Raw genomic sequence first — 27562 nt, 5'->3', positions numbered from 1 at the left:
TTCCTCATTTCCCCTCCCCCCACCTTGTATCAGTCCCAACCCTCTAACTCAGCACCACCTTCCGAACCTGCAATCTTCTTCCTGACCTCTCCGGCCCCACCCCCACTCCGGCCTATCACCCTCACCTTAACCTCCTTCCACCTATCGCATTTCCAACGCCCCTCCCCCAAGTCCCTCCTCCCTACCTTTTATCTCAGCCTGCTGGGCACACTTTCCTCGTTCCTGAAGAAGGGCTCATGCCCGAAACATCGATTCTCCTGCTCCTTGGATGCTGCCTGACCTGCTGCGCTTTTCCAGCAACACATTTTCAGCTCATGTATTTTTTGGCAGTCTTACATTTGCCACATGGTATACCCATATCATCTACCTTGCTTTTTTTTCTATGGTGATCACAAAAACAGGGTGCCTGCCAGCACCATTTCTCATCCTGACTTGTATTCCGGAGTGAAATTGTAACCCTAATGTCTCACTCATAACCTTTGCAGTCCTGTTACTGCTGTGCACAGATTTGTCTGGGAGACCTGCACTCCACGGCCATGATCACTCTCAAATGTTCTCCTACAGAAATATATAATTACATAATTATATATTATATTTGAAACATCACATTCATAGAAAGTGATCTTTTGTCAGCCCTGTACATTGACATTTCTGTTCTCAGTTGAAGTTCAGAGTCTTGAGTGTGCATGTTTTTGGCTTTCCTTCCTGTTTCAGAGCTGTACACATGTCCTTGTACAGAATCATCTACTTAAAGACTCACATAACAGTCTCTTTGCAAAGTCCAGTTTGAAGTCTGAAACTCCTGTCATTTGATTTTGATCACTGACACTCTCCAATTTCTTTCATTAGCTCCTGCAGATTGGTTGTGTGCCTGAAGAATGTAATATGAAGGAGCTCAGATATTGGATCAAGCCAAGGATCTTTTCAATTCTGTTTTATTTCTCAGGGGTCCCATTCCTGACACAACCATGATTCTTTCAAGACTCAGCTTGACTCAATCCAGAGTGAAGCACTGACATTTCTGTCACATTCACAAAGGTAGGTGCTGGATTTTATTTAATTTATTCACAGGATGAGGGCATCACTGACTGTGCCAGCATTTATTGCCCATCCCTAATTGTCCGGAGGGCAGTTAAAAATCAACCACGGGTCAGCCAGACGAGGTAAGGATGACAGCTTCCTTCCCTAAATGGCATTAGCGAAGCAGGTGGGCTTTTCTGACATTCGGCAATGTACTCATGATCATCATTAGACTCTTAATTCCAATATTTTATTGAATTTAAATTCCATCTGCTGTGGCAAATTTGAATCCAGAGTCCCCAGAACATTACCTGGGTCACTGGATTAATAATCCAGCGATAATACCGCAAGACTGTTGCCTCCTCTATTGTATTTGCATTGAATGTTGTCAATTGGGAAGATTCAAAATCGAGCTTCACATCACAGTAGCTGGTTGCTGCATTAAGCTTGCTGAAATTCATGCCCTTGACAGCGCTCTTCTGAACTCTTTCAGTATTGGAATTTTTGGTATTGATCCCTCTTAATCACTTGTCAAGATCTTTGGGACCCAGGCAAATTCTGTGCAGTCCATGAGGCTTCCCTCTCACAATAGACTTTACCCAAGCTGTTGACCTTGTGATTACCTGTTTTTCTTCAAATCTCTTGGAGCTGTCCTTTAAGTTTTCATTTTAGTTCAATAAAGTTTGCATGGAGAATGAATCATTGGTTTCTAGATTGGGTTCATGGTGATGTGATACTCAAAATCTTCAAAACATCAAATCATTCTGGGTACATTTGTGCCGAATCTTTTTTGTACCTGTTTGGAGGGTGCTTTCCAGTGGGTACACTATCTTCAACACTCAATGTCACCCTCTTTCACCTCATGGTTTACTGAACTAATCTGCAGATCTTCACAGCTGCTCAATCCCAGGAAAACAGTGTTGTAGAACATACAGTTACCATCTTTTCCTTCATGTGTCCCTTTGTCTTGGCTTATTCCTGGTTGTCAGACTTCACTTTCCCGTTATTGCTCAGTTTCAGGACACCTTTCCTCAGATAATCATTTTCTTTCAAATCTTCATGAAAGATCTTCTGGTGTAGTCTGAGTGGGATGATGTTAATCTATGCTCGACCTTCATATTCCTGTTTAGGTTGTGTGGTGTAGCTCTGAATTTTCCTGATCTGAAAGGCTGTGTGCATTTGCTTTCTCTGGGAACTATAATATCGAGACGTTTTTCATGTAATTATTCCATTTACGTGTCTACCATGTTCTCAAACTCACTAGCTTCTTTCATTTCCTACTCATTCACTTTGTTGCTATAGCTCTGTTGCTTCATCTGCCACGTGCTTCTTTTGTTTGCACATTATTCCCATTGATTGACATTTCTACACCTCTACAGAATGGTGCCACAAAGCTGGTCCCTTTTATCTAAAAGCTGTTGCTTTTCTCAAGGATGCTATGTCCTTGGTTTTCTTTCAGAGGCATCGTAAACAGCTCCTGGTTCCAATTAGGCTAGATTGGTATAAAGATGAAAAAGGATGTTGAGAGGCCTTTTGTTTATACATAAACAGATGAGCCTTCAGGCCAAAAGTGGTCATGTTTTAGAAATGACCTGTCTAATGAATGGGGAGTGGTCAGTTCTCTAGCTGAGCAGTTCAGTCCAGAACTAGTCAGGAGTTCAGCTCTGCAGAAACAGGCTCTCTCTTTCCCTTCTGCCCTTCCAACTTCAACCTGTAAGCATTTGTTCCATTTTTACTGTTTTCTTTTAAAGGGGGTTTGCTTATTGGGACTGTGGTGTATATTCAGAACAAACTAATTAAGTCTAGTTTGGATAGACTAAGTTGTGTAGGGGTTCTTTATTCTGTTCTTTGTGTTTCATTGTGCAATTTTGTGAATAAACGTTTGTCTGTTTTAAAACCTGGTAGTCAAGCTACTTAACTTTGGGTAATTTACATTGCAATTTGTTTTAGTTAAGTGTACAAAGTTACAGTCTGGGCTGCCTGCTGAACAATGTTTTGAGTGGTCTGGCCTAGTCCATCACAATAGTAAACATTGGGAGATTTCCTTCCATCTGTGGATTAATGCGGTCATCCAGATTTCCTTCATGTCTTTTTCTCCATGTCGATCAGTGATGACATCTCACTGGAAGATGGCATTCTGCTGCTCAGATCCAGAACAATCATAGGTAAAGCAATGGTGGAAAACTTCACCAGAAGATGCATGAAGGCCATACAGGAATGGAGAAGTGTAAGGTCAGACTCTTTTGTTGCTGTTTCCTTGCCTGTACCTTGATGCTTTTCTCTTGGCTTAACTGAACACTAGCTATTTGGGCATCAGCATCCTCGTTTACCTATCCATGATTCCATGTGCTTTGGCAGCTTCTACAGCTGATGGCATTATCAGCTTGTCCTTTCCACTTAGCACTTTGTGCAATTCAGGGCAAGCAGAATCCCAAGTTAGTTGTTCTCTCAGCTTTTTGCTTGTGTCCCATATTTTCTGGCTGCATTTTTTAGTCCTGTTACAAAGTTCTGTCAATAGCTTCCATGAACTCATGCCTGAGGCTCTGATATTCATCCGGGTGGATCTGACGGCTTGATCTTGGCAGGAGATAAGTGCTGAATCTTTCAAAAATGTTGTTATTGGAATTTATGCTGTCTTCTCCCGGCTGTGAAATAAACTCAGCCCTTTGTCTCCTGCTCAATTAAGGATATAACAGATCCTCTCTCCATTGCTCCTGTTTTTTTAGGGAACTACTGAAAGTCAAATTGAAGTATTGTTTAAAATTCCCAAATACATCAACATCAGCACTGTCCCAATTCATTATGGCTGGAGGTGTACATTCATTAGTCTGCTAGTTGAAATTATGTTTCTCGTTTTCTCACAATTCACTCAGTTTCCCTTCTAACACTAATATGTGCCAATTTTACAAATCAGAATAAAATTCATTTAAAAATGGTTGAATGTGGAATCCTGACAGTGCAGAAAGAGCCTATTTGGCCTTTTGAGTCCACACTAACCTTCTGAACAGCATCCCACCCAGACCCAGAACCACTCCCTATCCCAATATTTACCGTGGCTAACTCACCTAGCTTACACATCACTGGACACGATGGTTAATTTAGCATGGTCAATCCACCTAACCTGCACATCTTTGGACTGTGGGAGAAAGCTGGAGCACCCAGAGGAAACCAAGGCAGACACGTGGGAGAGGATGCCAACTCCACAGTCGCCCAAGGCTGGAATCAAACCTGGATCCCTGGCACTTTGAGGCAGCAGTGTTAACCACTGAGTTGCCGTGTTGCTGCAAAAGATTTTTTTTAATAGAGTCCTTACCATATGGAAGTAGGCCATTCAGCCCAAGTCCACATCGACACTCTGAAGAGCATCCCACCCCGCGAACACTATCCCCATAACCATGCATTTTCCTTGGCTAATCCACCTCGCCAATACATCCCTGGACACTACAGGCAATTTAGCATAGCCAACCCATACAGCCTGCATATCTTTGGACTGGAGTCCCTCCCACCTTCTGGCCACTCAAAGGCAGCCTGATCCTATGTCTCTTCCGGCTCTTGGTCCATTCTGACACACTTTCTGTCCACCTCAAGGACAGCCCGTCCAGTTTCCCCACCCCAGGATGACAGTGATCAGGATGGCCTACCCACTTTCTAGCTCCCCTAACCATCTTTCCAGCCACTTCTAGAACAGTCCATTGTGGTACTTTCCTGGCTCTCAGTCTACGCCGATATATTATCTGGCTCTCGCCCAACCTGACCTGCCATCAGGCCCATGGGCTGCCCTGACACATCTTCTGGCCACCTCTAGGACAGTCCGACCCCTTCCCTGGGACAGTGTGCAGGGCAGCTCACAAGCCTTCTGGATCTCTGTTTGCCCCTATGCGCCTTCTGGCTCTCGGCCGCTCTGTCACACCTTGCAGCCCATCCAGATTACCCCCTCTCAATGCAACAGCACTCAGAACAGCCTACCTACCTTCCAACTCTCTGGGCAACTGGCATTGGGGTGGCCTACACGCCTTCTGGATTTTGGGGAGATCTACCTGCCTTCTGGTTCTCAGGACGGCCTACCCAACCTCCAGCCCTTTGGGTGACAGCTTTCTGGATGACCTAGGAGTCTCCCAGCTCACAGTAAGGCCTACCAGACCCAGGGACACAAAAGACAGTGCAGGTGATAAACCCAACAAACAACAAAACAGTCAATTATCAACAAACAGGGTCCCTTTTGGTGCAGAGTCCATTACCATAAACAATTCTCTTCAGAATGCAGAATCCATTCGCAGGAATAGAGTCCACTCCAATATACAGACTCCATTGCCAGAAATAGAGTCCACAACGGAAGACAGAGTCCACTCCTGATGGCAGCAAAAGCACACCCCACAGGTGTTACATCTCCATAGAGGCCTGGTCTATCCAGAGAGGACCAGGCCCACTCACAGGAATACAGTTCATTATAAAAAGTGCAGTTAACTTATAGGGGATGGTCCACTCCAACAGGCAGCAAATGCTCACCTCCCAGCATGCACACACATATCCAGTCTTTACATAGGCATAGTGTACCCAGAAAGCCAGGCCTACCCACAGAGGAGCAGTCCATCTGGAAAGGTGCAGTATCTCACAGGGGCTCAGAACAACACCAAAAGTGTAAAGACACATGCAAAATAAACAAAGAAAGCCAGAGTGCAAAGGCCAAGCTCTGTCACAAAATCAACATAATCCTTTTCTCAAAGTAAAAGAGAAAAGAATAACACACAGGCTGTAACCAGCCCCAGTGAAACAACAGTGCCATAATGAGGACACTGAATTACACCTGTAACACATTCACTATGTAGATCAGCCAGTTTAGAAATCAGTCCTCAATAAAAACAAAGGGAATACCAGTTAACAAACTGGTTGTGTAGATTAGCCAGTTCGGGAATTGGGATCCCCTATAAAATAGTAACCAATAATTGAACACACTGGCTGTGCCCAGCCAGCTCACAGTCAGTCCCTGAACTGAGGAGATTCTGAATCACTGTTTATATTTTTTTTCCTGTGTTTTTTTATTTGTATTAACCAGTACAAATTACAAAAACAAAGTTAACAATGAACAGCAGTTTAGATGAAACAGCAATTTACAGGGGAAAGGGGCAGCAAAGTCAGACCCCCAAACCCCACCATGAAACCAGTTCACAGGGAAGAGAGGATGAACCTCAAATCCCACCTTATTATATCAGAAAGGAACCAGTAAATGCAATCACATATTGACAGTGCAAATAACACAGACACCCCTGGCAACCCAGCAAACCTCCCCATCCCTCCCGCTCTCCAGCCACTCAAAGGCCGTCCACCCCTATGCCCTTTTTGGCTCTTGGTCTGCCCTGACACACCTTCTGGCCACCTCTAGGACAGCCAGTCCCATTTCCCTACAACCCCCCAATGATAACCAATGCACCTTCTAGCTTCGCTAACTGCCCTTCCGGCCACCTCTAGGACAGCCCATCCTGATTACTCCTCCTCAGTTCTCAGGACAGTCTACGCTTCCCTAACTGCCCTTCTGCACCTTCCGGCCACCTCTAGGACAGCCAGTCCAGTTTCCCCACAGCACCTCTGCCCAGGACGACAGCAATCAGGACGGGCTACCCACCTTCTAGTTTCCCTAACCGCCCTTCCGCACCTTCTGGCCATCTCTAGGTCTGCCTGTCCTGTTTCCCCACTGTTTCAGGATAACCAATGCACCTTCTAGCTTCGCTAACTGCCCTTCCGGCCACCTCTAGGACAGCCCATCCTGATTACTCCTCCTCAGTTCTCAGGACAGTCTACCCACCCATTTGCTCTCAAGGTGACAGCTTTCGGGACAACCTATGAGCCTCCCAGTTCATAGTAAGGGATGAAGCTCCAACAACCGAGCATCATCCATGCTGGAGCAGCCTACTTCATTAGCATTCTGTCAACCACCTTCAACATTCATCTCCCCTCACTGCTAATGCACAGTCCCAGCAATGCATACCATCTACAAGGTGCACCTGGTCTCCTTCAATGCCACTTTTTACCAGCTAAAAGGGCAAAAGTAGCAGCCAGAAAGAGACACGCTATCTGCTAGCTCTTTTCCCATCCACATATCATCCTCACTTGGAACCCTATCATCATTCCTTTGCTGGTTCGAGATCCTGGAACTCCCTTCATAACAGTGTTGTGGGTGTCCCTGCAACAAGGAAAATTAAGAGGGTGTGAACATTGAAGTGCTTCATAAAGGCAGCTCACCATCACCTTCTCAAGACCAATTAGAGATGGGCAGTAAATACAGAGGAAACCAGTAACACCCACATCACATGAATTAGTAAGAAACATAGTAGAAGACATGTTAATAAATGTAGGTGCAAACCTAGAATACCTTTGCAAATGAAAGACAATATACAAGTAGTAGTTTTGATGTAGTATTATTTCCTAATAGTTGCATTTGACTTAGTTCTATAAACTTTATTTGTTTTCTTTTTGGAAAGAAAATTAAGCAGATAAAAACAAAGTCTTGGCTGGAATTTGAAGGTTCCTCAGGAATAATTACAGCCTGTGATCATGAGGCTCTTGCATTCAGACAAACCATATCCCTGTAGGATATGACTTGAGATAATATTCTATTACCAAGTGATTTGAAAAGACTTGATCATTAATATTCACTACGCTGGCTTTCTTGGCTCAATATTAATTCCTGTAGCCTGTTCGAACTGCTGGTGAAAGGTTTAATCAGCTTTGTATTACATATAATCTCCTTGTGCTCTTGGACGAAACTATTTGGCTGTGTTTCATAACTCTACTTGATTGTAAATATTTTCTTTTTAACCTGTTGAAATTTTTGACTCTGTGTAACATTTTCCATCTGTTGGAACTGAGTGCAGGGATATAATGCAAGGCAACATGAAACTCAGCAGTTCTCCTTTTGGTTTTAGCACTCAATGGGACAAGATATTACATAGAATATAAAGGACAAAAACAGGCCATTTGGCCCATCCAGTCAATGCCAATATTTAGATTAGATTCCCTACAGCATGGAAACAGGCCCTTTGGCCCAAACTGACCCTCTGAAGAGTAACCCAGTTCCCTCTGACTAATACAGCTAACACTATGGCAATTTAGCATGGCCAATTCACCTGACCTGTACATCTTTGGACTGTGGGAGGAAACCAGAGCAAACCCTCACAGAGGCAGGGAGAACGTGCAAACTCCACACAGACAGTCACCCAAGGCTAGAATCAAACCTAGGACACTGGTGCTGTGAAGCAGCAGTGCTAACCACTGAGCCACTGTGCTATACTCCACTCAAGAGTCATCTCATCTTCCCATACAATTCTGTCAGCATGTTCCTCTATTTTCCATTGTCTCATATCGCTACAACCCAGTTTGGAGTGTGGTCTGATACTTTTCCTTGTCCCACTCCTCCACTAGCTACAACAAAGATTAAATTTAAAAAGGTAATGATATTGCCAATTATATATTAGACTGTATATAGCTCAGTATCATCAGTAACAAGTCAACTAGATTCTTTCAATTAACCAATCAAAACTCATTTATTGCAAAGAAGAGTGTTTGTTTGCTGTGAGGTGGAGTGAATGTCAGGGTTGGAGAGACTGTATTTCATTTGTACAGGATATTGTTGCAAGCTCATCTGGAGCACTGCATACAATATTGGTCATTTGATTTGAGGAAAGTGCACTGGAAATAATCCATAGAAGGTTTACCTACCTAATACCAATCGTTGGCAGATTGTTCTATGGGATAGGCTGAGTTTGCATCCACTTGAGTTTGGAGGTGAAAGGGTCAATCTGAATGGAAACTCTTGACAGGATGGTTGGGGAGGAAATGCTTTCTTTTATGGGAGAGTCTGGGACAGAGGATCATTGATTAAAAAGAGAATGTCACAATTTGGGGGCAGTGATGAAGGTGAACTGATTCCTTTCCTTGTCCCACCCCCCACCGCCATGCTAAAATATGAACTTAAAAGACAGTGATATTGCCAAATATAAATTAGACTGTATTTAGCTCAGCATCAGAAACAAGTCAGCTCGCAGTGAGCAAGTTTTTTTCTCAAGGTGGGTTGTAGGAATTTGTAACTCTTTTCCTGAAGAAGTGGTGGAGGTAGAGTCTTTGAATATTTTGGGAGATGTGGAGGTGCAGAGGTGGATAGATTCTATGTGGACAAAGGGCTATAGGTTGGCAACAGCAAGCAGGAGAGTGAATTTGAGGTCACAATCAGATGGGCCATGAACTTGTTAGAAGTTAGAGCAGGCTTATGAGATAAAATACTCTTTTAAATAAAGATTTCGACAAAACTGTCCAGACTCTCAGACACTGCCCCCATCTGACACTCTTGGTAACAGGGACAGCAACAGGTAAAATACAGAGTAAAACCCACTCTACTCTTTCAAAACAGAAAGTAGAGTTTCCTCGACCTTCTTGTGCTAAAATAAATTGTCTATTACACTTGGGGAAAAAAATAATTAGATAAACAAAAAATGTTTTTCCCTTGACTCCGTCTCCATCAACCACTCTTGGGGCAGAGACAATAAGGGATCAAAAAACAGAATAAATTGTTCTCAATTCATTCGAAGGAAACTAAAAGCAAAGCCCCTCAGCTTCATTTAAAATAAAGGCCCCCTTGTCTCAAGAAGTTTAAAATTGAAACAAAGGAGAAATAAAACAGCCTACTTCCTGGGGTATCAAACCAAAAAACAAACAAACAGAGACTCAAAACGTAAAAACAGTAACGTATCCCATGGAAAACAAAATCTTTACTAAATCAAAATATCACTGTCCAGCTCATGATGCACTCCACGTCCCAGAGGGGCCCATTGATCATGAAAGGCCTTGGCTGTATTGGTGAGCACAGTGTGGACACCCAAATGCAGGTGAAAGAGTTTACTCATGGAAGGGGGCAAGCAAACAGTCAGAAATGACAAACCCCTCCTCGGCCCACTGCCTGGAACTATTAATGGCTATTCATCAATAAATTAAATTGCATATTCCAGTTTCTTTTCATAAAACTGTGTGCTCATTTATATCCTTCATCAAAAAGGAGTGTAAGGTTAATTGGGGTAGGCCGGAATATGAAGTAACCAGATCATGCATGCTGCTCTTCAAACATAGCAAAAGCTTGAGAATCATGTTAAAAACACACAACTCCAGGTTATGGTCCAACAGATTTGTTTGGAAGCACTAGCTTTTGGAGCACTGCTTCTTCAACCACGTGATGAAGGAGCAGTGCTCCGAAAGTTAGTCCTGCCAAATAAACCTGTTGGATTATAACCTGGTGTTGTGTGATTTTTAACTTTGTACACCCCAGTTCAAATCTTGAGGAATCATGGATTATTTCTGCTCCTACTTCATATATTTGTAAGCACTCATGTTACTCAATCACAGATGCAAAAATTATCAATGAAGATTTTGAAATGTAGACACACACACACAAACTCACACTTGCACATAGAAATATACATAAAAAAGAAGTAAAATTTTATGGTGCGATCTTAAAAATACTTTGACCAAGCATTGATTAAATTTAGAAAAAAAACTTAATTAGCAGTATATCTGAATGCTGACTTATTGCTGATGTCACTTTCCCACAAACAGTTAGGACACATGTTTGTTCCTGGATAGTTTTGACTATTTGAATTTTTTATTTCTGGAAACAGTGGTGTAGATTCAAACATCTCCTTTCATAATTCCCATTTGAAGCAATGAGATTTTCCAGTGAATTTTGAATTCACAATCTGTGATGAGAGGGTTTACAGAGAAAAGGGAGACAGGAAATTATGGTAATTTCCCACCGACTCACTGTATTCAAAACTAATATTTTTTTTATACCCCCAAACTGAGTCATGGGACTTCTCTCTGAAATATTTGCAATTTCAACGTATTCAAACAACCTCTCCTTTGCAACTTTATTGATGCTGTCACACAGTGTTCCTTACCTCACACATTGTTCTTTTCAAAGAGTTCAAGCTTTATATTGATGTCCAGCTGGTCATATAATAAATTACTATTTTGGATAATCTTCATAACCTATCAAGATTAAGTTCAATGATCCTCTGAGCCTCAGAGGAAATGAAACATAGTGTTTAGTTACAGGTTGTCAAAACATAATTTAAAAAAATAAGAAATACATATACATACGTCTACTGATCAAGTCTAATAACTGTAGCAATGCCCTTTATAGTCTAGGTCCCCAGGTAATTCAGGCTGGAGTTAAATTCTGGCCAAAGCATCACCCTATTGAATTATTTCTCTCTGGAATGAGGATCATGATTGGGTGATTGTAATATATTGTTCTGCCACACAGAGAGTGGAGAGCCTGGGCATTCTCAGGCACTGAAAGTGGCTGACTTCAAAATATTGAACACTTTTAAGAAAGAGTTAGAAAGAAATAGTTCTTAAGACTAAAAAGATCAAAGGGTACAGGGAAGAAGGATAAACAGAGTACCGAGACAATGAGAACAGAAGACCATAAAATATAGGAGCAGAATTAGGCCATTTGACCCATCACATCTGCTCCACCATTCAATCATGGTTGATATATTTCTCAACACCGTTCTCCTGCCTTCTCCCTGTATCCTTTGATCCTCTTACTAATGACGAATCTATCTAGCTCTGCCTTAGACACACTCAATAACCTGGCCTTATAATTTCCTGTGGCAATGAGTTCCACAGAATCACTACCATCTGGCTGAAGATGTTGCTCCGCACCTCAGTTCGACAGGGTCTTCCCTTCACACGGGTCCTAGTTTCTCCTACAAGTGGATACATCTTCCCTACATCTACTCTATCCATATCTTTCAGTATTCTGTAGGTTTCAATGAGATCGCCCTCGTCCTTCTAAACTTCATTGAATGACAAGCCCTGCATTGCCAGGATCATTCTTGTGAACTTCCTCTGGACGCCTCCAAGGCCCACACATCCTTCCTTAGATACAGGGTCCAAAACTGCTCACAATATTCCAAATGTGGTCTGACTAGAGGTTTATACAGACTCAGCAATAGATCCCTGTTCTTGTATTCTAGCCCTCTTGAAATGAAGCCAAACACTGCATTTGCCTTCCTGACTGCCAACTCAACCTGCATGTTAATCTTCAGAGAATCCTGACCTGCATGGTCCATCCACAAGGAACTTCTCTTGTATTAAGGAATTGTGGACAAGCTCGTAATAATCAATTGCCTTGGCTACTTCTTCAGCTTTTGAAACATTTGGTTCTCCATGTGTGTCCTTACAGAGGTAGGGAGTGAGTTTTTAAAATCATCAAGTTTTTAAAATCATCTGAGGCTTTCATGGGTGGTGTCTAAGTTCTCACATGCAAAGGAAGTTGCTGGACCCTGTCAAATTTTAGCTGAAAATGTGTTGCTGGAAAAGCGCAGCAGGTCAGGCAGCATCCAGGGAACAGGAGAATCGACGTTTCGGGCATAAGCCCTTCTTCTCTGGATGCTGCCTGACCTGCTGCACTTTTCCAGCAACACATTTTCAGCTCTGATCTCCAGCATCTGCAGACCTCACTTTCTCCTGTCAAATTTTATGCAAGTCTGCTCCCGGCTCATTTCGCAAATTTCAAAATTTCCATCTCTAAGATTCTAGCAATAACTAATCAGCTCTGAGGCTACCCTTTGGTTATCTTATAATCTAAGGAAGTCTTCTCAGAATGTATGGTAGACAAGTAAGAGGCTGGAAGAACACAGCAAGCCAGGCAGCATCAGGAGATGGAGAAGTCAATGTTTTGGGTGTAACCCTTCTTCAGGAATATAAATGCCATGGGCCTGCTTTGTAACAGTAGTAGTTAACTTTTCAAGGACCATTTCATTTATTTTGCAGTTTTCTCAAATGAAATGATAAAAATGCCTCTACAGCATTCTCCTCAAATTTTAGGATTGTTTGAGTGAGGTTAAATAGCCCTCCACTGCTCCATATCCATATCCTCCTTAGGCTCAAGAGTACCTCCCTCTTAGTTTAAGCATTCTTCACAAACATTGACATACTTTGGTCTGTCTCTTGAAAATGTTCTTTCTCTTTCCTCTCCTTTCATTTGAAATTCTAGTTCTAGCCTCACCTGATTTAAATGAATCTTTATCTGCTTCCACTTCCATGTGGTTCTCCTAATCAAATGTCCAAATTGTCAGCCACTAATCTTTGAATGTTCTTACCTTTGGTTGAACCTCTATCTCCAAACACCAAGCCACTTTTTTTCAGTTGGTCACTGGTCAATATCTTTCAATTGTATGAGTATATTCCACAAAAAAAAACACACACCTCTACAGACTGAACATTTCAGTTTCTGGTATGAAAGAAAGCCGCACTGGCATTTTTTAAATAAAGTTATGTCCGTATTTCAAGTCAAACCTGTTCATGTGTGGATTCAATGTTCAACTTAAATATTTATTATGACCCTGTTAGCAAGGTGGACTGATTCCCCCGCCTCCACCATCGCTCCCTCACCACCCGGCACCTGGAGGAAGAACACCTCATCTTCCGCCTCGGAACACATCAACCCCAGGTCATCAATGTGGACTTCACCAGTTTCCTCATTTATCCTCCCCTCACCTTACCCCAGTTCCAACCTGCCAGCTCAGTATTCCTGATGAAGGGTTTTTGCCTGAAACATCGATTTTCCTGCTCCTCGGATGCTGCCTGACCTGCTATGCTTTTCCAGCACCACTCTAATGTAGACTCTGGTTTCCAGCATCTGTAGTCCTCATTTTTACCTACCTGATTCCTTTCCTTGTCCCCTCCTCCACTGGCCGCATTAAAATTTGAATTTAAAAGAACTAATAATGCCAATTATATTTTAGACTGTATGCAGTTCGGTATCAGAAACAACTCAGCCAGGTTCCTTAAATTAACAGAAAAAGAATTCATTCATTGAAGAAAAACAAACTTACTTCAGCAATGGTAGAAGCTTTCAAAATATGCACATACTGCCAATAACATTTTTTTTTGGTTAATCACACACACACACACAGACAGACACACACACACAACCACCTCCAAGTTTCAAAGAAAAAATTTAATTTTTTTGCATTATTTTAAAAGTAAGCTGACCAAGTAGCATCTAAGTGTGTGGAAAGACATCGCCAGATTGTCCACTTGCTGGTCAGCAGCTGAAGTCATTTCCACAGAAATAAAAACTGAAAGAACTGTGCATGGTGTAAAACAGAAACAAAGACAGAAATTGCTGGAAAAGCTCAGCAGGTCTGGCAGCATCTGCGCAGAGAAGTCAGAGAGGCTCTGAGGAAAGGTCACTTAACCAAAATATTATCTCTGGTTTCTCTCCAAAGATGCAGCTAGACCTACTGAGCTTTTCCAGCAATTTCTGTTTTTGTTTCATTTCCACACGTTATTTTCATGAGGATATCTTCTTAGATACATTATGGCTGAATGTCTGTTTCTGGAGACAGTGGCGTAAATTCAGACTTCTTCTTTAAGAATGCTTCACTTGTGATGATGAACTCTTCCATGCATTTTCAACTACAATCTTCATTGATAAGGATTTCAAAAGAGAAATGAGAAGGAGCAAAGGCACTTAACCTGTGGCAAATTCTCTGACTTCCTGTGTTCAAAACTATTTTTATCTAATTGTGCTGGGAGATTTGAACACATGGATGGCCGTTAAATCATGTAGAGCAACTCCTGATTCCACAAGCATCGAGCCATTACATGCAAGAAGGGGAATTAAGGTTACCAAGAAATCTGTGTTTGTACTGGGCTGAGAAATCCCCTGTCTGTCTGTCCACTCCTTGTTCCTATGAGACTTCTTCTCCCTCCCATCACCCTAAGTTACACATTGTTTCCAGAGAAGGCCCATCCAAATGCTCTAGCTGCCCTTCCTCTCTATTGACATCTTCTTCCTGATCTCTCCGCCCCCACCCCCTCTTCAGCCTATCACCCTCACCTTAACCTCCTTCCACCTATCGCATTCCCATTGCCCTTCCCCCAAGTCCCTCCTCTCTACCTTTTAACTTAGCCTGCTTGGCACACCCTCCTCATTCCTGAAGAAGGGCTTATCCCCGAAACTTCGATTCTCCTTTGATGCTGCCTGACCTGCTGCACTTTTCCAGCAACACATTTTTAAGCACAATAAGATCTAACCAGGATTCAATCAGGTTTAGGAGAAAGTGAGGTCCACAGATGCTGGAGAAGTCAGAGTTGAAAAGGGTGGTGCTGGAAAAGCACAGCAGGTCAGGTGGCATCTGAGGAGCTGGAGAGTCGACGTTTCGGGCAAAAGCCCTTCGTCAGGAATGAAGTTTAGATTAACTTCTCTTTTTAATTCAAATAGTCTGGAGCCATTCTTTTAATGGCCTTATTAACTTCTGTTCCTATTTTTAATGACATATATATTTGTACACATGGATCACTTTGATCCTCTTCCACATGTGGGTTCTTTATTTTAAGTTATTATATTGCTTACTTATTTTTCTTACCAAAAATGTAATACTGAAAACTGTTATATTTTTCTGAAATATAGACTCTGTTTCGGCTATGTACCTGTCCTCAGCCAATATAACATTTCTAACCAATTAGTAAATATGTAATAGTACGGAAATGTCAAGTGTTACATAACATGATCATTTTAAAGGAAAAATGGAAGTTCCATCATTTGATTTTGTGCAGTTTAAATAACTAGGACCTGGACAGAATGGTGGATTGAAGACATTCTGATTTTGAGGGCCAAGCAGATTTGCTTTATAAATTTTTATTGATGAAAGATATTTTGTCTGCTGTGAAGGGATGGACAATGGCAGTTTGATTAAAGTATTAAGTCATCTAGAATCAGACTGATGAATTATTGTGCTGCACCCACTTGTAAGAAATAAGAGCTATCTGGCACTTTGAGGTGACTTGCCCACTCACTGTGATCACAGGTGATCTACTTTCTCAGCCTTAATTTCCTGCACTATTTCCATTGTCCTTCAGCCCCTCAATATACAGCATTCCATCAATTATGTTTTGAATAGACTCAACCAATTAGCATCCACATTCCTCTGAAGGAGACAATTCATAAATCTCTGGGAGAAGTGTCCCAAGAAATCAGTCGAAAATTATGGACAAATCTAATGCTGAATCGATGTCACTAGTTTTCGGCATGATGGGAAATAGCTTCTTACGATTCAGCCTGTAAATGCCTGCATAAATTTTATATGTTTTAATGACACTTGCTTTTATACTTCTAAACTCCAGAGCATATTGTAGTCAAAATATCTGCTCATATGACAACATTCTCATCCCAGGAATGAACCTAATGAATTTTTGTTGCTGCCCTCTAACACAATATAACCTCCCCTTGGATGGTAGGTCAGAGGATCTCCTCGTGGGTCTGCTCCTGGGCCTGGCCAAACTGGCCATACACACGTCCTGGTAGTGGGCCATGGAAGGGTCATTATGGCCAATTGCCTGCCCCTCCTCCATGGCTACATCCGAGCCCAGGTGTCTCTGGAGGACGCGGTGTCTACCAACTTCCTCGAGCTTTACAGGGAGAGGTGGGCACAGCAGGGAGTGGAGTGTTTTATTCCCCACTCCAACGTTATTTTGATTAAATCCCGTGCCCTCCCCTTCAATTTTTTGATCACACAGCATTGCCCTTTGATGAGAAGGGCACTGCTTGTCACTGGCCACTTGGATGTTGTCTTTCTTCCTGCTGAAGATAAAAAAAAGAAAAAAATATATAACCTGCCCTTGATAAGTGACCAAAACTGTATGCGATAGTCCAATCACCACCTTACCCAATAACTGAAGCAAGAATTTCTCACATTCAGACAGCAGATCCTATGCAATGAAAGATAACGTATTGGGTCAGATATGCCAGGGGGTTGCAATCTCATGCAGATTGCAACTCCAGCCCTTCCCTTTTTACACAAGAAGGGAACACTGAATTTCTGAGAGGAGATTCTGCTCAGGGCTCCTCCAGAAATGCAGAGTTACACTTCCATTCTCACAGTATTTTTTGTAGCGTAAAAATGAGAGAATAAGGCAAACCATGCCAGTCAGTTGCAGTGTTCTGAGAGTTAAAAGTTTTTACAGCTACTTTCACAACTGCAGTCTGTGGGTAAGTATATAAAGTCAGTATGCTTCAGGTTGCCAGATGGGTAAGTGGGAGTAAGATAGTGCCAGGTGGGTAGGGTGCCAGGTACCATCTGGGGTAGGGATAGGGTGCCAGTGGAAATATTCTATATGGATACAGTGCCAGGGAAGTGGGATTTCAGCTGGTGTGCGATTAGGTTGCCAACTGGTAGGTTATCAGCTTGGCTAGGAGAATAATGCCAGCTGGGTAATGTGTCAGCTGGGTATGATTCTGCAGGAAGGGGTCAGAATGTCAAGTGAGAATGGTGCCAGGGTAAAAGGGTGCTGTGTTGGGTGGGGGAGAGAGATAAGTGGTTGGGTGGGGGAGAGAGATAAGTGGTTCAGTATTTGGGGTAGGTTAGAAGAAACTGGCTCCATCATTGAAGGATGGCTCTCAGGTCAAGGGCATTCAGGTCTGGACTGCAGAGGGATGTGGGAGGAGGTCAAGTTTGGATCAAACCCAGTGGGGTGGGAGTGGGAGCAGGGGGTTGGGGACAATGTTCAGGCGTTGGGTCAGGAGATGTAGCAGGGAGAAGGCTGATTGAGTCTGATAGGGGTGGAAGAGGTGGGATAGGGTTAGGTCCAGCAGCCGGGGAAGGGGTGGTCAGATCTGGTGATGGAAAGAGAGGTTCAGGTCCTAGTGAATGTCATGTTGAGTCAGGTGGGGAGGAAGGTTGTTTGGAGAGAGAGGTGCGTTGGGTCTGGAAGGGGAGGGGAGCAATGGTACGAATTTGTTGGAAGGGTGTCAGGAAGAGTTCAATGGTGAGTGAATTGAGGGTGGTCAGGTCCATTGGATGGGAGTGGAGTCATGTTTTGGGGGGAGTAGAATCAGATCTGGCAGGGTTTGGCTCCCAGTCCCTTGGGGTTGGTCAGCAATGTTGGGTGCTGTGCTTGGAGCTTTGGTGGGGGTGGGGGTGGGGGGGGGGGGTGGATTTGTTCAGAGTCTGATGAGTGAGTGAAGGGAATTTGAGTCCTGCTGGAGGAAGGGTCTGATAGGAATTGGGAAGGGTCCATGAGCAGGAGGGGAGAGGTGCGGGGAAACTGGGGGTACACAAAAGCACAGCAAGTCAGGCAGCATCCGAGGGAGCAGGAAAATCAACGTTTTGGGCAAACCCCCTTCATCCTTATGCCCGAAATATCGCTTTTCCTGTTCCTCAGAAGCTGCCTGATCTGCTGTGCCTTTCCAGCACCACACCCTCGACACTAATCTCCAGCATCTGCAATCCTCACTTTCGCCCTCTACACTGTAAGCATATGAGGAAGCTGTAATTCGAGTTGTACTTAATGTCTAACCTTTCCTGAGTTACTATTTTACTTAATTGCATTTGAAGCATTTGAAGTCTCCACTTTCGATGGAGAATTTCAGAGGGATTTTGCACAGAGGGATTGCTAAGTGAAATCTTCAATTTCTCAGACAATTCCGTCAGAACATGTCATGATGGGAATTCTGCAGACCCATTCTGTGCAATTCCTATCTGAACTGGCAGCAAAAATGTCTGTCCTATTACTTTAATTCTTAATTTTTTGTTGCCATTGCATAGTAGCATTTTGCTATTCATTTATGAGGGCACAGAGATCCCTTTGAACACGAACATTTACTTCTGTACCCTGAAAAGCATTCAATTTTTTAATTCATTAGCTGTAATCTGATTCAAGGATGATGGTGATTAAGCCACATGGCTTTGTGACATGGTTTTTAAATGTGACTGACTAGATTGATTCATGACCTGTAGATGTTTGGACATATGGTGCAGGATATCCCATGAGGTTGTGAAACCAATAGTCAGGATTTCTTCCTTTCCCTTTCTTTTTCTGCGATTATTCATGTATTTGGACTCAAAGCATGATGTAGCTTGATTGACAATGGTTCTCCGGCTGGGAAACATGGGATGCTCCATTTTTCGGGTACCTTTTCCAGCCCCTACCTCATAGCGGGGAGAGGGTATCCTGAATTGGACTGCTCAGACACAGATATTTCTACTGAGAGACACCTTTCCCCGAACACAAAAATAAAAGCAAAATATTACATATGCTGGGAATCTGAACCAAAGTGCTGGAGAAACTCAGCAAGTTCTGGCAGCATTTGTGAAGAGAAAAACATAGTTAAATGTTTCAAGCCTGAGATGACATCTTCAGAATGGAGCTCTGTTAACTCCTTTTCCTACTCCATAGACACTGCCAGATCTGTTGAGTTTTTTTCCAACATTCTCTGTGTTTGTTTCTGTCCAAGAAAGGCAACAAATAACCTTCATGATCTTCTGTTGAACACTGTTATGGACTAGACCACCCAGAACATTCTTAACTAGGCAGCCCAGACCATAGCTTTGCAATCTGTCTCAGTAAGTGTACTGTGTAAATACCCCGGATTAAGTTAGCGAAGTTGACTACCAGGTTTTAAAAACAGACAGAAATTTATTCACAAAATTACACAATGAAACACAAAGGACAGAATTAAAAAACCCTACAGAGCTCAGTCTATCAACATTGACTTAATTATGCTGTTCTGAATAGACATAACAGTCCCAATAAGCAAACCCCCTTAAAACACAGTTTAAGAAATGGAATAGATGCTTACAGGTTGAAGTTAGAAGGGTAGAAAGAGAGACAGAGAGAGAGTTTCCACACAGCTCACTATTGAACTCTCAACCAATTCTGGACTGAACTAAACTGCTCAGCTAGAGAGCTGACCATTCCCCTTTCATTATACTTGTCACTTGGATGCTGCCTGACCTGCTGCGCTTTTCCAGCATTTTCAGTTCCACTTCTAAAATATGACCACTTTGGTCTGAAGTCTCATCTGTTTATATATAAACAAAATCCTTTTCATTTCGGTACCAAACTAATCTAATTGGAGCCTGGCCCGTTTACGACTCCTCTGAAGAAAGTCAAGGACACAGTAACTTTGAGAAAAGGAACAGCTTTTAGAAAAAAAATTGAACCAGCTTTGTGACAAGACAGCTTCTTTTATTCATTCCTGACACGAGGGTGTCACTGGAAGAAAGTGAGGACTTCAGATGTTGGAGATCACAGCAGGTCAGGCAGCATCTGAGGAGCAGGAGAATCGACATTTCAGGCATAAGCCCCTCATCAGAAATGTGGGTACCACTGGCTGGGCCAGCAGTTATCGTCCAGCCCAAGTTGCTCTTGAGAGAATGGTGATAAGCTGGATACTCTAATGTTCACACCCTCTTAATTCTCCATTGCCACATGATTTGGCAAATACACTCTTATAGAAAATTGCACCTGAATTTGTTTAACATGGGGAGCTCAGGGTACTGGCATCGATTGGTAGTCAGATGCTGGCGGTATTGAAGCATGATGACAAGAAGCATCATTGACCCCTTCTTCTAACTTCAATGTACCCTTGGTGGGAGATTTCAAGAGTGGCTCAGCAGCAACACTATTGATTGAGCTGGTCAGGTCCTAAAGGATATAAATGCTAAGGCTGGGTCTGCAGCACATGGTGAGGGAAAACGATACTTGACCTCATCTTTACCAATGTGCCGGCTGCAGGTGCATGTGTCCATGACAGTATTGGTATTGTGGAGATGAAGTCTTGCTTTCACATTGAGAATCTCCTCCCTTGTATGGTGTAGCACTATCACTGTGCAAAATGGGACAGACTTTGAACAGATTTGGCAACTCAAGACTGGGCTGGGTCATCAACAGCAACAGAGTTATACTCTAGCACAATCTGTAACCTCATGGACCAGCATATCCCCTACTCAACCATTACCAATCAAGCCTGGGGATCAAACCTGGCTCAATGGAGAGTGCAGGAGGGCATGCCAGGAGCAGTACCTGGCATATCTGAAAATGAGATGTCAACCTGGTGAAGCTACCCAACAGGATTACTCGCATATCAAACAGCATAAGCAGCAAGTGATAGAGCTAAATGATCACACAACCAACGGATCAGATCTCAACTCTGCATTCTGCCACATCCAGCCATGAATGGCGGTGGACAATTAACCAACTCACTGGAGGAAGAGGAGGCTCCACAAATATCCCCATCCTCAATGATGGAAGAGCCCAGCACATCAATGCAAAAAGTGAGGCTAAAGCATTCACAGCAATCTTCAGCCAGAAGTGCAGAGTGGACGATCCATCTCAGTGTCCTCCAGTGGTCCCCAGCATTACTGATAGCAGTCTTGGGCAATTCAGACCACTCCATGTGAAATCCAAAAATGGTTGGTATCACTGGATACTGCAAAGACTACGGGCCCTGACAATATTCCGGCAATAATACTAAAGACTTGTATTCCACAAATTGCCACTCCCTTAAGCAAGCTCTTCCAGTGCAATTAAAACAGTGACGTTTATCCCACAATGTGGAAAGTTGCCCAGATGTGTCCTATGTAAAAAGCAGAACAAACATAACCCACCTACTTCCTTCCCCCGCCCCACCCCCATCAGTCTACTCTTGATCTTCAGTAAAGTGATGGAAGATGTCACCAACAGTTCTGTCAAACAGCACCTACTCAGCAATAACCTACTCAGTAACACCCAGTCTAGATTCCACCAGGGCCACTCAGCTCCTGACTTCATTACAGCCTTGATTCAAACATGACCAAAGAAGCTGAATTCCAGAGACGAGGTGGGAGTGACAGCCCTGACATCAAGGCAGCAGGGTTCCGGAGCAGTGGCGGTGTCCTCAGAGACAGCATGGCTACGGAGTTGGCCAGCCGACCTGTGAAACCTGGAGCAGGACACTCACTTCCATGTGACATCGAAATCACCCCTGGTGGCAACATGACATGGCTGGGAATCCCAGAGCGGGACACTCTCAGCAACATGCCGTGGGCTGGGAATCTCAGAGCGGGACACTCTCAGCAACATGCCGTGGGCTGGGAATCCCAGAACGGGACACTCTCAGCAACATGCCGTGGGCTGGGAATCCCGGAGTGGGACCCTCACGGCACCATGCTGCATTGTAAGAGAAGGAAAAGCTGAATTCTTTTTAAGTTATCTTTTTAAAATTTTATTATAAACTAATGTGTGAATAGCGCCCATGTATGGCACACACCTTTTTACTGTTTGCTATATGGAATACACGTGACAGTAATGGATATTTTAATTTGATTGAATGTCACATCAAGGAACTCTGGAAAAACTGGAATCAATGGGTATTGGGGACAAACTCTGCACTGGCTGGAGTCATACCTGACACATAAGAAGATGGTTGTGGTTGTTAGAGATCAGTCACCTCAGCTCCTGGACATCTCTGCAGGAATTCCTCAGGTTAGTGACCAAGGCCCAACCATTTCCAGCTTCATCAATGACCTTCCCTCCATCATAAGGTCAGAAGTAGGGGTGTTCACCAATGATTGCACAATGTTCAGCACCATTTGTGACTCCTCAGATCCTGAAGCAATCTATGTACAAGTGTAAAAAGATCTGAATGACATCCAGGCTTCAGAGGACAAATGGCAAGTAGCATTTGTGCCACACAAAATGCCAGGATATGACCAATAAGAGAAGGTCGAACCACTGGCCCTTGACATTCAATGGTGTCTCTATCAATGAATCCCATACTATCAATGTCCTTGGGATTACCATTGACCAGAAACTGAACTGAACTCGCAACAAAAGCACAGTAGCTCCAAGAACAGGTCAGAAGCTAGGACTTTACCTCCTGACTCCCCAAGCCTATCCAACATCTACAAGAGACAAGTCAGGAGTGTAATGGAATATTCTCCACTTGCCTGGGTAAATGCAGCTCCAAGTCAAGAAGCTTGACACCATCCAGGAAAATCTGCTGCTTGATTGACACCAGCTCTACAAACATCCACTTCCTCTACCACTGATGCTCAAAAGCAGCAGTGTGTACTATCGACAAGATGCACTGCAGAAATTCACCAAAGATACTCAGACAGCACCTTCCAAATCTATAATTACTTCCATCTAGAAGGACAAGGGCAGCAGATACATGGGAATATCACTGCCTTCAAGTTCCATTCCAAGCAACTTTCCATCCTGATTTGGAAATATGTTGCCATTCCTTCACTGTCACTGGGTCAAAATTCTGGAATTCCCTTAGTAATGGCATTGTGAGCTAACCACAGCAGGTGGAATGCCCAGTTCAAGAAGGCAGCTCATTACCACCTTCTCAAGGGCAACTAGGGATGGGCATTAAATGCTAAAGATGACCAAATCCCACAAATGAATTTCCTTTGTGTTTTCTGCCATTGAGGACTTTTTAATCTGCACTTTGTCTGGTATCTCTCCACCCTTCACTGCACTCCCCACCAACCTTGTTACCATGTGTGCCCTGCAGGCTTGGCTCAAGGGATTATTGTTACATGCAAATCTCTCCTCAATTTCAAGCTAGTGAACATTTTCCTGTTCCTCTTATCAGTGTGAATGATGTCACTTTTCCCCACATTGTACTCCATCTGTCACCATCTCGTCAACAAAGTAACCTGTCAATGATCCCTCTTCCACCTTATTGGATCCTTATCACAGCTGACATTCCCACCCAGCTTTGTACTGTGGTGCAAGAACACCGATAAAATAGCAACAGCAGGTCATTTCTTTTTAGTTGTGTAGAAAGCTGTCATCGCTCTTGAAGAACTTTGAAAATGCAGATGGGTAATCAAGTCAGGAGCTCTAATGAATGCCAGCCAAAGCAGCTGACAGATGTTAAAAATGGCCCTTAAAGAGAAGGGCTTTTTATCCTAACCAACACTTGCTTGTTGCATGAGAATTTCACTTCAAAAGAAATCTTGGCAGAAGAAATCAAAGGTCAGAGGGCATCTTCCATGCTCCATGATTCTTTGATTCAGAACATCCATTCACTGATGGCAGCTTGATGTTCAGCTTCTATGAGTTTCAAGCATGAAGACCTGATGCTTACATGGCAGATATCCATCCTCCTGAGACAAGAGTGGTATAAGACACATGGAGACAATTCATTCAGTAGTTCTGCTCCTTGTGCGTGCAATTAAGAAGGAATGTTTTGGAGTTGTGTGAAGACAGGGCCATGCTCCATTATACAAGCTTAGGCTTTCTCCCCCTTGCAACCTCAGGAGGAGAGCAAACCAAGCAAATGTCGCTCTTTTCACTTTTGCTGACTCTAGTGGTTCTGGGACATATCTCCTTGCCCTGCCCCCGAGAGTGAATGTTAAAGTAAATCAGCATTGTCAAAAAGCTGCCATGAAAACAGCTCAGGCTAAAGCATCAGCAGACAATAAGCCAAGAACCTGTCTTCATGCAAAGTGCCAATTCTATATCTACCTATAACACAGCAGATAGTACAGTTAATAATGCTGATGCATTTCATGAGAGACTATATAAATCCAAGAGGGAGTAGAGACTAAAAGGGTATGGTGATCAGATAATCAGATGAAGTAGGGTAGGAGACTCATGTAGAGTTTAAACACCCACAAAGACTAGAAAGGCTTGTTTTGGTGCTGTAAGTTTTAGGTATTCAGTAATATTTAGTAGCATTTAGTAACAATGATTGCCATTTTCAGTTATATGCAATATTGACAAGACAAACACTGTACTAACAGCAAAGGCTAGTGTTGGTTCCCATAGAGATGAAGTATGAGTGCGCACACACTGCTTGGACTAATAAAGGATCTTTTCTCATTAATAACAGATACAATGTGTTTTTAAAATTATTTTTATGTACTAGCAGGCCAGTTCCATGCACAATTGGAGGGACCAAAAGAACGATAAAGTAGCAGGCAAGTAATAAAGAGATGGCCGCAATTTTATCCCCACATGAATGACAGAAGTAATTACTGTCAGCAAACTTTGGGTCATACAAATATCAGAAGAAGATGAGTCCATCAGCCCCTCAAATCTCTTGTAACTATTTAGTCGGATCGTAGCTGATGTGCTTCATAACTCTGTCATCATACCAATAGCCATTTATCACCAGCTGGATGGTAATCCCTTGATTTCTGCAGTGAATTGTCATGTTTTCCAGCAGGAATACAGTGCATGGGTAAACTGATCAACCGTCTGGAGACACGTAGAATCAAGGCTGTCTTTTCAGATTGTGTTGTGAAAATATAGTTGAGTTGAAATATTGTGAAAGAAACAACATCATTACTTAATCAGTTCCTAATCTGGGAAGACCTTTAAGATTGTTGTTTGACTTCTTTAAAGAAATTGCTCAAACCTCCAAGGAACAGATTCCTGGTGCAGCCATGTTATGTTATTAGACCATAAGATATCGAATTTGAACTAGGCTAATTGGCCCATTGAATCTGCTCCACCATTCGCTCATGGCTAATATCTTTCTCAACCCTATTCTCCTGCCTCAACCCTATTCTCCTGCCTTCTCCCCATAACCCTTGATCCCCTCACTAATCAAGAACCTTTGTGTCTCTGAGTTAAATACACTCATTGAGTCATAGTCGTACAGCAGAGAAACAGACCCTTCAGTCCAACTCATCAATACCAATCAGTTATTCGAACTGAACTAGTCCCATTTGTGTGCATTTGGTCATTTTATATTCATGTACCTGCCCAAATGTCTTTTAAGTGTTGTAATTGTACTCGCATTTACCAATTCTTCTGGCAGCTCGTTCCAAACATACCCTTTGTGAAATAATTGTTCGTCAAATCCCTTTTAATTTTTTCCCCTTTCACCTTAAACCTATACTGTCTAGTTTTGGACACCTTTATCCTGGGGAAATGATCTTAGCTATTCAGCCTATCCATGCCTCTCATGATTTTATAAACCTCTGTAAGGTCACCCCTCAGCCTCTGACACTCCAGAGAAGAAAGTCCCAGTGAATCCAGCCTCTCCTTATAATAGAAATCCTCTAGTTCCAGCAATATCCTTGTAAATCTTTTCTGTATCCTTTCTAGTTTAATAACATCCTTCCTACAGCAGGCCGAATGAGTTCCACAGATTTACCACCCTCTGCCTGAAGAAATTCCTTCTCATTTCAGTTCTAAATAGTTCTCTCTTCAGTGTGAGGCTGTGCCTTCATTCTGAAGTCTCTCCTACTAGTGGAAACATCATCTCCATGTCAACTTTATCTGGGCTATTTCAATATTCTGTAAGTTTCAATGAAATTCCCCTCATCTTTCTAAACTCCATCAATTACAGTCCCAGAGTCTTCAACTGCTCCTTATATGACAAGCTCTTCATCCCTGGGATCATTCTTTTAAACCTTCTCTGGACACCCTCTAAGGCCAGCATGTCCTTCCTTTGACATTGAGCTCAAAACCGCTCACAAATTTCAATTGCAGTCTGACCAGGACCTTATCCAGCCTCAGCAGTACATTCTGCTTTTGTATTCTTGCCCTCTTGAAATGAATGCTAACATTGCATTTGCCTTCCTTACTGCCAACTGAACCTGAATGGTAACTTTCAGAGAATCCTGTACTGATACTTCCAAGTCCCTTTGTGTTTCAGATTTCTGAGGTCATTCCCATTTAGAAAATAGTTTAAGCCTCTATTCTTTCTACCAAAGTGTACAACATCAAATTTTCCCACTTTGTTTTCCACCTGCTAGTTCTTTGCCCACTCTCCTAGCCTGTCCAAGTCCTTCTGTAGCCTCTCCACTTCCTCAACATTACCTGCCCCTGCAGCTATCTTTGTGTCATCTGTGAATTTAGCAACAATGCCCTCAGTTCCTTCATCCAGATTGTTAATGGAGAACATAAATAACTGTAGACCCAACACTGGTCCCTGCAGACCTCCACTAATCTCCATGATTTGGAGATGCCGGTGTTGGACTGGGGTATACAAAGTTAAAAATCACACCATAGCAGGTTATAGTCCAACAGGTTTAATTGGAAGCACTAGCTTTCGGAGCGCCGCTCCTTCATCAGGTGGTTGTGGAGGACACAATTGTAAGGCACATAATTTATAGCAAAAGTTTAGTGTGATGTAACTGAAATTATACATTGAAAAATACCTTGACTGTTTGTTAAGTCTCTCATCTGTTAGAATGACCATGTTAGCTTCACCTTTTTCATATGTAAATCACAAAACTTTTTTTTAAAAAGTTACATTCTCGGGGGATCCAAGATGGCGGCGACCCAGCAAGACTGAGTCTATAGTGGTCCTCCCAAGACTTGGGTACAGTGGGTCACCCACCCCCTACCACGCTCACCAAATCATTTATAATAGTTGTGTAATTTAATTAGTTGTGTAATATTATATTGAAACAATTTAATCCTAAGTTAAAATGACTAAAGGGAAGGGAGCCCGCAGCTCTCAGCAAGCAGGAACCCCTCCCCCACCCTCTCCAGCTGCAGCAGAGGTGTCCACAGCCGCCCCGGGGGACTTACCAACAGTAACAAGCCTTGCAGAAATGATTTCCAAGCTTGACTCGAAGATCGATGCCTTTATCGTCGAATCCAGGAATCGTTGGGAGTCGCTGTCGGCCGCGCTGCAGAAGCACGACCAAGAGATTGAAGAAATTCAACGCCGAGTCGGAGGGGCGGAGCTAAAGGCCGCGACCTCCAAGACAACCGCTCAATCGGCCATGGATCAGGTCCGGACTCTCGA

This window comes from Chiloscyllium plagiosum, chromosome 15 (assembly GCF_004010195.1).
Source record: "Chiloscyllium plagiosum isolate BGI_BamShark_2017 chromosome 15, ASM401019v2, whole genome shotgun sequence".
Taxonomy (NCBI): domain Eukaryota; kingdom Metazoa; phylum Chordata; class Chondrichthyes; order Orectolobiformes; family Hemiscylliidae; genus Chiloscyllium; species Chiloscyllium plagiosum.
Note: the sequence above shows the minus strand (reverse complement) of the source record.